This window comes from Cryptomeria japonica, unplaced genomic scaffold (genome assembly GCF_030272615.1).
Source record: "Cryptomeria japonica unplaced genomic scaffold, Sugi_1.0 HiC_scaffold_1448, whole genome shotgun sequence".
NCBI lineage: Eukaryota > Viridiplantae > Streptophyta > Pinopsida > Cupressales > Cupressaceae > Cryptomeria > Cryptomeria japonica.
In genome coordinates this window covers 19,619-30,145 of record NW_026729884.1, presented here as the reverse complement: position 1 = coordinate 30,145, position 10,527 = coordinate 19,619, and positions in this window count along the sequence as shown.

Here is a 10,527-nt window from a genome sequence, read left to right as displayed (position 1 = left end):
AATGAGAAAGCAGTTACTCGCCGGTGATGAAGGATGGAGAATCTGTTAGCAGGATAGGACTACCGAGGGAGTTAGTGAACAATCCAACCCGGGGGTGAAGGCCCGCCATAGAATTGTAGGGCTTAAGCAGGAAAGAAAGAACGAGATGTTCTAGTTGTAGTTGCTCGGTTTCTCATCTTCTTGACCTTGGAGGGGGGCCTATCAATTCTATGGCCTTCCGAATGAAAGCATGCTCAACTATCATTGGACTTGCCTCCCACTCCCATCCTATCCATACAGGGGGTAATGCAGGATAGCCGGTGAAGGATGGAAAAGCAACTAATCGTTATCCTATTCAACCCCGTCTAGCCTAACTTCTTCCTACCGGCCCCATCTTACCCGGGGGTGAGTGAGGGATGGCCACGGGTGAGGATGGCATCCCCAGGTTAGCGAAGGATGAAATTGAATACGTAACATATTCAATTGAATACGTAACATGCCCCCTTTAGAATAGTAGGGCAATGGCATCATGGGTGGCCCCTACTATTCTAGATAATTTGCTTTAGGAGCACTCAATTCTCTAAGCAACTATGAACAATTATCGGATTGTTTGAGCTACCGGGGGTGAGGCATAGAGCTCTATCGAAGGTGGAGGCTGTAGAAGAACTCTTTCTGTATTGTCCCCACTTCGACCGTGGGCGAGGGCTGATCGGGGGGTTTTATTGTCTTAGCTCTGGGAGGGGGAATAGTTTCATTACCCCCGGTGGGCTAATAGCTAGTGGGGGTTCAGGATGGCCCGGATTGCAGTTGAAGCTAGTCTCCCCGGATTGAACTATCCTAGAAGCTAGTCTCCCCGGATTGAACTATCCTACAGTCGGCAGGGAAGACTCAACTCTCCATCGGAGGTGGGGGATGGCCCGGTGTGGGAAGGTAAATGCCAGCTTAATATCCCCACCCCTCCAACTACTTCTCCCCCCCATCCCGCGGTTCATGGGTGGCCCCTACCATTCTATAGGCTAGTCGGTATATTAGTTGTGGAGTGATAGCCTGAACTGGATGGAAGGAAGGTTGGATGAGTCACTTAATGATAGGGCAGTTCGTCTCGCCCATCACAATTGGTTTCTTTCCTGTCCAGAAAAGTTGAGAGATAGGAAGGTCCGCCTTCACCCCCGTTAAACCCTGAAGGAAAGCCCTACCATTCTATAGGCAACCCTGCTTAGCCTCACTCGGGTTCAACCGGTGGAATATAACCGGATCGATCCATCCAAAGTTTTGATGGAATACGCCCGGGTGGGCCCCAAAGTAGCAGATGGAATACGGTCCCTAACTCATAGTAGTTGCTCGAGCATGCTTTCTAGTTCATTAGTTCCGGAAGGTGTTATAGCAGGGAAAGCGGATGGAAGCAGTTTATCGCCGAGGAGCCTGTCCTCCCACTGAACTGAACACCCCCATAATAGCTAGTCTCGGAATTCGGCAATGAGATATTCTAGTTGTTGGATTGTTCTTCGGAAGAGTTAAGATGAGAAAGGTGCAAACAAGCTATTAGTCGTTGGGAGGCAGGGAGTTCTAGCCTAGCTGCTGTCATCACAGGTAGTTAACTATCCATCGCCGTCGCACCTACCCGCTTCTATTAGTTCAACCGGAAGGTGTTACCATCCTTTCTTCACCGCCTAACTAACTAGAGTATGTTGAGAACTAGCGGACTTAGTTGTTTGTTGGCTGGATAGATCTTGACTCGGGTGGGTGGGGTTTTTGAGGGCTTGCGAGAAAGGCACGAGCCCGGGAGGTAGAAACGTTGGAATAGGCCCCTCCCATTACCTGTGGGTGAAGGCTGGAGTTAAGGATGGCTCCGGAAGGAAGGACCCCACTGAGAATAATAGCTAGCAGCCCGGGGGTTCAATAGGGCCGGTGAAGGATGGCTTCCCTTAAACTGCATGCAATCCGGGGGTGAGGAATGGAGAGTTGGCCTGCCTAACTATAGTTGTGATAACTCCTCGGGGCACCGGCCAATTGATTAGTTTAACCGGACCGTGGGTGGGAGGGAGGCAAGCTTTGTTTCTATCCGGTTGGTTACCCGTTCTCGGCAGGGAGTAGACAACTAACTACCTTCCATAGTAGTTGCTCGAGCATGCTTGGCTGGCCTAACATTATTATTGGCTGTCCTAACTTTCATCCGACTTCCTGCTCCATCCTTCAGGAGGCAAGACCCTTACTCTAGAGCTTCCATCCCAGAAGAATCCAGCCAGGAATTCGAGGCCCGGGGGTGAGGACAGGCCTGGAGTTCTCACAACTATAGTTCTCCCTCCCTCGGTAGTCCCATAGAGTTGTAGGGCGGAAGGAAGTCATTTTTTGAGTGTCTCCCTCCCTGCCGGATAACGTTAACTCAAATTCCAGCAGCGTTCCAAAGGATGGGTGGGGAAGAGGTTGATTCCAACTCCCTTCCTGTGACTGTAGACTAATCGGCCCCTTCCATAGAACTTAGTTGTTCGTTCGGACCCTCCCGGAACCCTGAAGGTGGGAGAAAAGGTGGCCTAACATTCTTTCTTTCCTCCGAAGAGCTATAGTTTATTTCTTTCCTGTCCGGGCAAGGGGCTGGCAATGCTATCTTTCTTGGGTTGTCTTTCCTGCTTGGCTGGATGGTCCTTCACCCCCGGGAGTTAAGGATGAAGGAGCAGAATAGTTCAACGGCAGGCATCTACCTCAACTGCTGCCTTAGAATAGTAGGGGATCTACCCCGCCCTTCCGAGCCCCTCTGCACCGGTAGAGTGCCGGGGCTACCCGTAGGGCCGAGTAGGCATGTGTAGTATAGATGGCTAATGAACAATAATCGTTGAAGCCCGGCACAATAGTAGGGGTAGGCCTATAATGGTTCGCCTGCCTGCCCTACTATTAGATTATTGCAGATTCGATACGTAACATGCCTACAATCTAATATGATGGGGGGCCAATAGAACCATCAGCTCGCTATAATAATATAATAAAGGTCCCTACCCTACTATTCGGCTGGGGCACCACCCACCCCGAACCGTTCTAGTTCGAATCGATCCAACCGGCGGGCAAATGAAAGGTACAAAGGGCGGGGCTAACTGGAATAGGGAAGAGAAGGGTTCGGAAAGGGGTTCGGGTAAGGGCTAATGAATAGGGGTAGCGGGTCCTATCCATACCTAGGCAGACAAAGAACCATCGGCCCGGTTGATAGTTGCAATTAGCCAAGAGTTTCTAGTTCCGAGGCCGAGCCGACCAATAAACTAGTGGGGCCTATTTCGTCACTGAGTTCTACCCATACCTAGCTTGGTAGAGTAGTTCATGCACCAGCAAAGGCAGTTTGCTTCTTCTAGTAACCGCGAATACCTTTAAACCCGAGATGTAGATCGAAATGTAGATATGTACATTGGTACAGGGACCAGCTCCTCCACCATTTCAAGGTTTGCCAGTGCTCTATTTCTTTTTTTCTGCTTCGAGTCAAGTCCTATCCACACTTGAATGAAGTGCCCGCATATACTTCGATAGAAGGGGGGAAGTTTTCAGATAGTATAATAGGCCTCGTGATTAGCTATAAACTGATTGACCTACCCATAGCTATAGTACCCGCATGTCCGAATAAAGCCTTGCCACCTGACGTTAGCTATAAAGATTATTTCGCTTACTTACTCATATTTGGTTACTCCACCTACTGGCCTCCGTTCTTTCTGCCAATATCGATGTAAACTGCCCTAGGCGCTAACCCCTACTATTCTATGGGGGGTTCTAGCTAATAGTTTGGTTTCGTTGCCCCCTGACCCCCCTCAATAAGTTGTAGGCGTCTCATTCTTTTGTTGCCGCCCGATTCTCCGAATAAAGCTTCTATTGCGTTACTTCCCATATGCATTCGATAGGGAGGAGAAAAGCTGTTCACCCCAGCACTCCTAAGATTCCCTGGCACTTTGAAATCCCATTCCTATTGGCCAGCACCTACATCCCACATTTTCTACTCTACCTCGCCCTAGGAGCTTTTTTTCATCCATTTGCCGTTACCCGAATCCAAGGTTGATTGGTTTAGAAATCATCTAGTTTCAACATTGATCCGGATTGACTTATTCGAGTAATGGATAGAGCTGCGCTAGCTATATTGATTGGCCCAAAGGAGTATTAAGAGGATCGGTACTTTATAGCTAATAGGATTCGGTTCCTTATACGTTCGCTTTGGCTGCTGGTCCTGCGGGTCTTTCCGTTCCAACTGGTAGATATAAAGCTTCAACTGAGAGATAAGCTCCGCAACTCCTATTTTTCTGCTCCATCCCTAACGGAGAATATACGGGTAATGGGGCTGATCCTGGAATTAGTTTCTAGCTAATACTGGTTGACTTCCTTCTCCTGCCATTGTATCAAGTGTATGCTCCTTCCGGTACAGAAGCTCCAGTGAGTGATGGATGCGGAACTACCCATTCTTTTGACTGCTTGCCATACCTTGATATGCCATAAAGTAGAAAGCTGTGACTGCCATAGATAGTTAGCTTCTATCAATCAATTTTCTTTATCCCACACCCCGTACACTCTTACACCTCCCTTCAAATAGTAGGGCGATATGGATTCCCCAATAATTGGTTTATAGCTAATAGCCAGTTCCCAAATGCTCTTACTAATAGAAACATTTTTTTATTTCGCCTAGAAATCCCACTATTCCTGTTCGATCTGATTCTTCTATATCACCTGCTCTAGCTGAATTTCCTCCTGGTCGAGTTAGTTTCCCTGGAGCTGATGGAACTATGTAACCCGCTGGCACTAAATCAACAGTATTTCCCGCTATTGCTACTCCACTTTTGATATTCTACTCAAACTAGCTCATTTCTGGTTCTGTTATAGGGGTTTCACCTCCTCTAACTGATGGTCCAACTGTTTCTAACTAATAGGTGCCACCCCATGCAACAAAGGATGAGATGGAAAGATAGATGGAATGGCAATATAAGATATTAGTAACGATTGCGAGTATAGCCAGATGGATGCGTAGGTATGATTGAGATAGATTTTTTCCACTCCGAAGGAGATATAGCTGTTGCCGTTACATCTAGTTCCGTTGCTTCAGCTTTGGTTCTCCTGCCCCTTTCATCAAAGGTTTAAACCACGATACCTTAATGTGATGGGATCATTCCTAGTGGAGTGGGATCAAGCCATAGGACTAGGGGATATAGGCATTTTAGCCTTGAGACGGGGAGACGTACTTGGGCTAATGGCCAGGAAGAAGGGAGACCAACGGCTATGATAGGATGAATTATTGCCAGGGGGAGTGACTAACTTTTCCACCCCTATCAACTAGTCCCCCATATTCTACCTCCTACAGAAGAGTGAACGCAACTACAAGGAGTGACATTCATAGGAGCTACACTCAAATTTCCTTGATTGCACAGACCCCATAGTCATAAATTGTAGTTATTATTGGCAGTGCTTCTAGATTTTAAAGGGCCTCATTGTTCAGTCGGGCTATCTCCAAAACCCTTTGATGCACGGGCTTCGCGTTACTCTTGGACGACTACGAGCATGTTCCACCAGTTGAAGGTGGAGACAACCCCCCATCTTTCCACGGAGGAACAAATTGGCAGGTTTTGCTCCTTACATTAAGTGTATACAAAGGAACACTTTATCTATTGTTGCCCGGTTTCTTATGAGATCTGTGGTAGGTATCACTGCCTTTTTGATATTTGGGGGGTTCACTTTTGGTTTTCTTGAGATGCACCGATTAGAGGTGTTTCGATCTGTTCATCATGGAGGTGGTTACCTTCAGATATCGGATGCTCTAGCGTTCCTCCACGATGGTCACATGGATTACCTTGTTTTTCCAACATGTTGCAGGCACTTAGAGAGCTAAACGCCCAACAATTCGAGCCAAAGTGATGGTCACAGTTCTATCAAGCATTGTCCCTCGATGTGCTCCACCCGACCTCCAAGTTAGGCTAGATTTGGGCCTTGAAGTTTCTTTATTGCTTTCCCATAAGGGCTTGACTGGAGGAATAGAGCTTTTCGGCAATGACACCAGCGTGATATTCCCACTCGGGGACGAATCACTAGTTTCTCGCTTGTGGGTTCGAGTTCGTGGAGGCTAACCCCAACCTTCCCGTGACACTTATTTTGCAGTTTGTTACTTTCCCCCCCCCACTTTTTCGTGCTTTGCGGTACACTTGAATGGTTATCCTTCCCTGGACCTATATCCCGACATTACCTAGTACACATCTCTGGGAGATCTCATCCTTCTTGGCGACTTCAATGCTCGAACCAGGACATTACAAACACCTCTTCATGATCGCTCCAAGGATAGCTGGTCGATGGCCTTTGTCTTTAAGAGCTTGACCATGAGCCTTCAGTGGGTTTTAGTTAATGCAGCCATGCCTCTCACAGCTTATGGGAGGCATCTACTTTAGATAGTATAAGCCCATGAGCTTTTACTTCTCAATGGACTACCGGGTTATTGGGATGTAAGTAGGTTCACCTGTTTCCTGCATGGTTATGAGGCTAGCGTGGTGGATTATGTATGAACGGGCCCATCCCTCCTTCCATACATTCAAGGTCCTTTCTTATCCACCCCTTTCCCTCCCTTTTCTTTGCCGAAGAGAAGAAAATAAGGGCCTTAAAAGGCAAAAGTCGCGTCGACAACACTCCAAACTCTCGGATCTGAATGGGCCTTCCTTTACCCGCCCTTCACAAACGAGACGGGATGGAGGGAGAGTTTCCGAAGAGCGTCGAAGAGAACCGGCCTTTCAATGGGCTTAGAACTACGGACCTCTACTAACGACAAGTAGTGAATTTCGTGGTAGATGCACCGCGGTAGGCAACTTCAGGTTCTTAAATAGAGAAGGGCCTTTAGGCAAGAAAGACTCTATGCCTCTCAAGATGCTACGTTTGATGCTTCACCCACCCCTCAAGATGCCTCTAAGATGCGGATAGGAGAAAGTAGGACAGAAGGACGGAAAAAGATATATATTACTGCACGCCTCGACTGACGTCGGCCGGGATGGTGTGCCAGAAGATCTATATATGGGCGAGATCTTCGCTCCGTTCGTGCCCCGTACCCTTCCTTTCTTTATTTAGTTAGGGGGCTCCCTTTCCCGCTCTGCCTGCACGCGTCACCCATGCATGAAGATTCAATCGAAGGATCCCCCTACTCTATAGCACCTATGAATCTTCATGCTCCATCCTGCTTTGGAAACTACAGGCGGCCAGATTAAAAGGAAGGATTTTCCACGGATGGCCTGGCCTGCCCCGGCCTTTGGAAACTACAGTGGACACTGCACCCCTTTTCCACATCGCTTTCAACCCTTTCTCGATCGTATCCATGAATAGCTGGACAGAAGGCAGTACGCCAGCCTACAGACAGGGACGACTCCATCCTAACTGCAGTCGGGAGAGCGCCTAAAGGCCGCCCGCCCTTTCCGGTGGTCGAATTGGGATCTCCCTCCCTATAAAGACCAAAAAGAGGGAAAAGAAAGAGAGATGAATAAGTTGACAAGAAAGTCTGAAAGGCCCACCTACGCTCGCAATCGCAGGGAAACCCCGTAATCTTAATTAAATGAAGGTGAGTGGTCGATTCCATTGAATGTGACTCCCGCTGCTTATCCTCCTTATGAGAAGGATTATTTCCAATCTCAATTACCAAATTATGGCTTGTTTCCCTATTCCTTCCTATCGAGCGAGCCTTCCTACGACTCTCTTTCTCCCCTATCGGTCGGCACGCACCCCCGAGGGAATGGGGAATGACCATCAGCAGCGGACCAAGAAGCTCACGAAATATACCACTGCTTGCCAAAATCTCTTCCCCAAATCCCTACTGTTGAGGCTGTGGCGGGGAAGATCATTGGTGTGAAACCAGCCGGTTCTGCAGCTCAGGCTGGAAGTGGAGGGAGTACTCGGTTCTGTGCTTTCCCAACGAATGGGAATTATTGACCTAAAGAAGCAAGCAGAGCCACACTGGAAACAACCCGAATTCCTGGACACTCACTATCGAATCTCCATCCATCTTCGCTGGCTTCAACCACAACTATTCGCGTAAGCGTCCCTTCCCGGTCGAGCGAACGAGTGCCTACCTAAAGGCCCTCCCAAGGTATCTTAGTTCGCTGTCTCGGGGCATATTAGGGGATCACAATGGGGATCACAATAGGGAACAGGCAGGTAGGTTCTCTTTCTTCCTTTATTTCTTTGTTTGGATGCTTTTACCCCTTTCGTGAACCTCAGCGAGCGAAAAAGACAGCTTCTTTCTCTTGTGGAAATCTATATAGAATCTATATCTATTGGATCATAACCCTTGGTTGGATCTATTGGTACCATAACCGGGCAAGATGCTAAAATCTCTTTCTCTTCAATTTTGAGATCACGATCACTATATTTACGTAATATCAAATACATAACGAGAGTGCCGGGGCCTCAAAATAGCAAGCATTCGGCCTATTCTGGGCTCGGACAACCCCGGATCGTTCCTTCCCCTGGCCAGCCGCCAGTAAGTATGCTGCTTCGTTTTAGACCTTTCAATATTATACCTTACCCAACGGAATCAGGTTAAGCCACAACCCTTAGGACTTTCCCTAAAGCGGTTCCCGAAAGGCCGGGTATGCACCTCTGCTGCTTTGTTCTTGGGTTCGGGTTATTATGAGGGGAAAAGATTCTTTTCGAACAAGAAGGATCCCCTTTTCTACCTCGGGCCATAAGCATGCACACTCTCGACTTCAATAGATAGATAGAAGGACTCGTACTTTTGTACGCATGTGGTATAACCACTAACCACTTGGCTATCGCAGCCCAAGGGGGAAACGGAAAGCGGCGAGGCTCTTACCTTTCCGAATCTTTCCCACCCCAGATAATATGCTTTCTCCTTCCCTATTTCTTGGTGGGCGGGAGGATTGATTATGATGGCCAGCGTAGGCGTAACCTATTCACTCACCTACATTATATAGGCAAGGCCCACTTCATATCATATTCCCTCCCCTATAAATGATATATCTAATATATATGCCCGATCGAGAAAGCAAGAGAAAGAATATCAAAAAGAAAGTTGTCTTTTAATTCGTTACGCGTCCATTCCCAAATCCCATTGAACGAGCACAACCATCATGCATGAAGAAGATAGATGTGTTCTAATAGAATAACAAACGACAAGAGAGAGATAGCCAGGTTCCACCCAAACGGAATAATAGATAGAGGATGCGAAGCAGGCTCTTAGACCTAAGAAGGGCGAGGAATTGAGGGCTCCCTATCACCTTCCAGCCAGCCATCTTTGATCCTTCGGCCGGGAGGTGAAGCGGGCTCGGGAACCTTATTGGAACACACCTATATTGATTGTATGTAGCGCGCATCCATGGGAGGGGGCCAACCAACACCTGCTAATAAGAACCACATAAAGATTCAGAAAAGAAAAACGCCCAGCGGCAAATAAATAGATAGAGAATAGGCAAATGGAGAGCTACCGATCGCACAGGGATGCAGCAGCTCCGTGAATCACTCATCGATCGCACCAGTTGGATTCATATTTCAGTAAGGTTCTTCTTTAAGACTTTATTTAGGACTGGAAATCAATGTGTTTTCCAGTAGTAAGTGCGCCCTCGGCTTCTGGGGGGTGCGAAAGCATGGGAGGGAGAAAGACGCCAGTTAGCCCGCCCTACCTATAGAATAACAAAATGAAGAAGCGCTGTGCCAGGGTAAATAAAGAGAATTCCTTTCCCTTTTTCTCTGCCTACCTGGGGTAAATAAATCAAGCTAACTATAGTATGACACATTCATGGTTGTATAAGGCTAGTCCCTTTCCCTGTCCAGAGAGAAAAGGCAGCTTCGAGGAAGAGGTCGAGCGAGTGCTGCTATCGGAAGGATTCTATTCGCTCCGGCATTCGTCTAATAGAATCTAAGGATAAGAGCAATTAGTATACTAGACTGTATTATACTATAGTATAGTAGGGGCGTATATTATAGATAGGTCAGGACAAAAGGAAGTAAGTGTCGAGGTGGCCAGGGTGGTTAGGCCACCTTTCCTTTTAAGGTAGATAGGCCACCATATACATCTATAAGGCAAAGCTAATATCGCCTATATCTAAGTTGGGGTGGGCGATCTCTTCTCTTAGCCGAGGGGGTGGGCTCCGCTCCGAAGGTGAAGTGCACCTAGCGAGCGGGTATTAGATGGAGGTTTGGCTTGGCTAACCTTTACCGTTTCTTATGTCATGGGGCTCCTCTTCTTTCTCTTAGCGAGCGAAGGAAGGTCCTGGTATTAGTTGGAGGGTTGGCTTTCTTTTCTTCCCTCAATCTAGCTCTTCCGGGTCAGAGACCTGAGAAAGGCTGGAGGGTTGACGGGCTAAGAATAGCGGGTCGCTTGCGCCCTATCTTCGCTTGCTTCATGGATGGACTAACTAATACTAATATCGATCGCTCGATGGCCCTATATCCACCTATCCAATATGCTTGAGATGACCACTGCTATTTTTCCTTAACCCATAGCTTCTACACATCCAAAGCTATTTTGCCTTTATCGAGCGGCTTCTTTCTCCCTCCATGCATGAATAGCTGTCTGGACAGATGGCCTACTGTACGCTAGCCTACAGA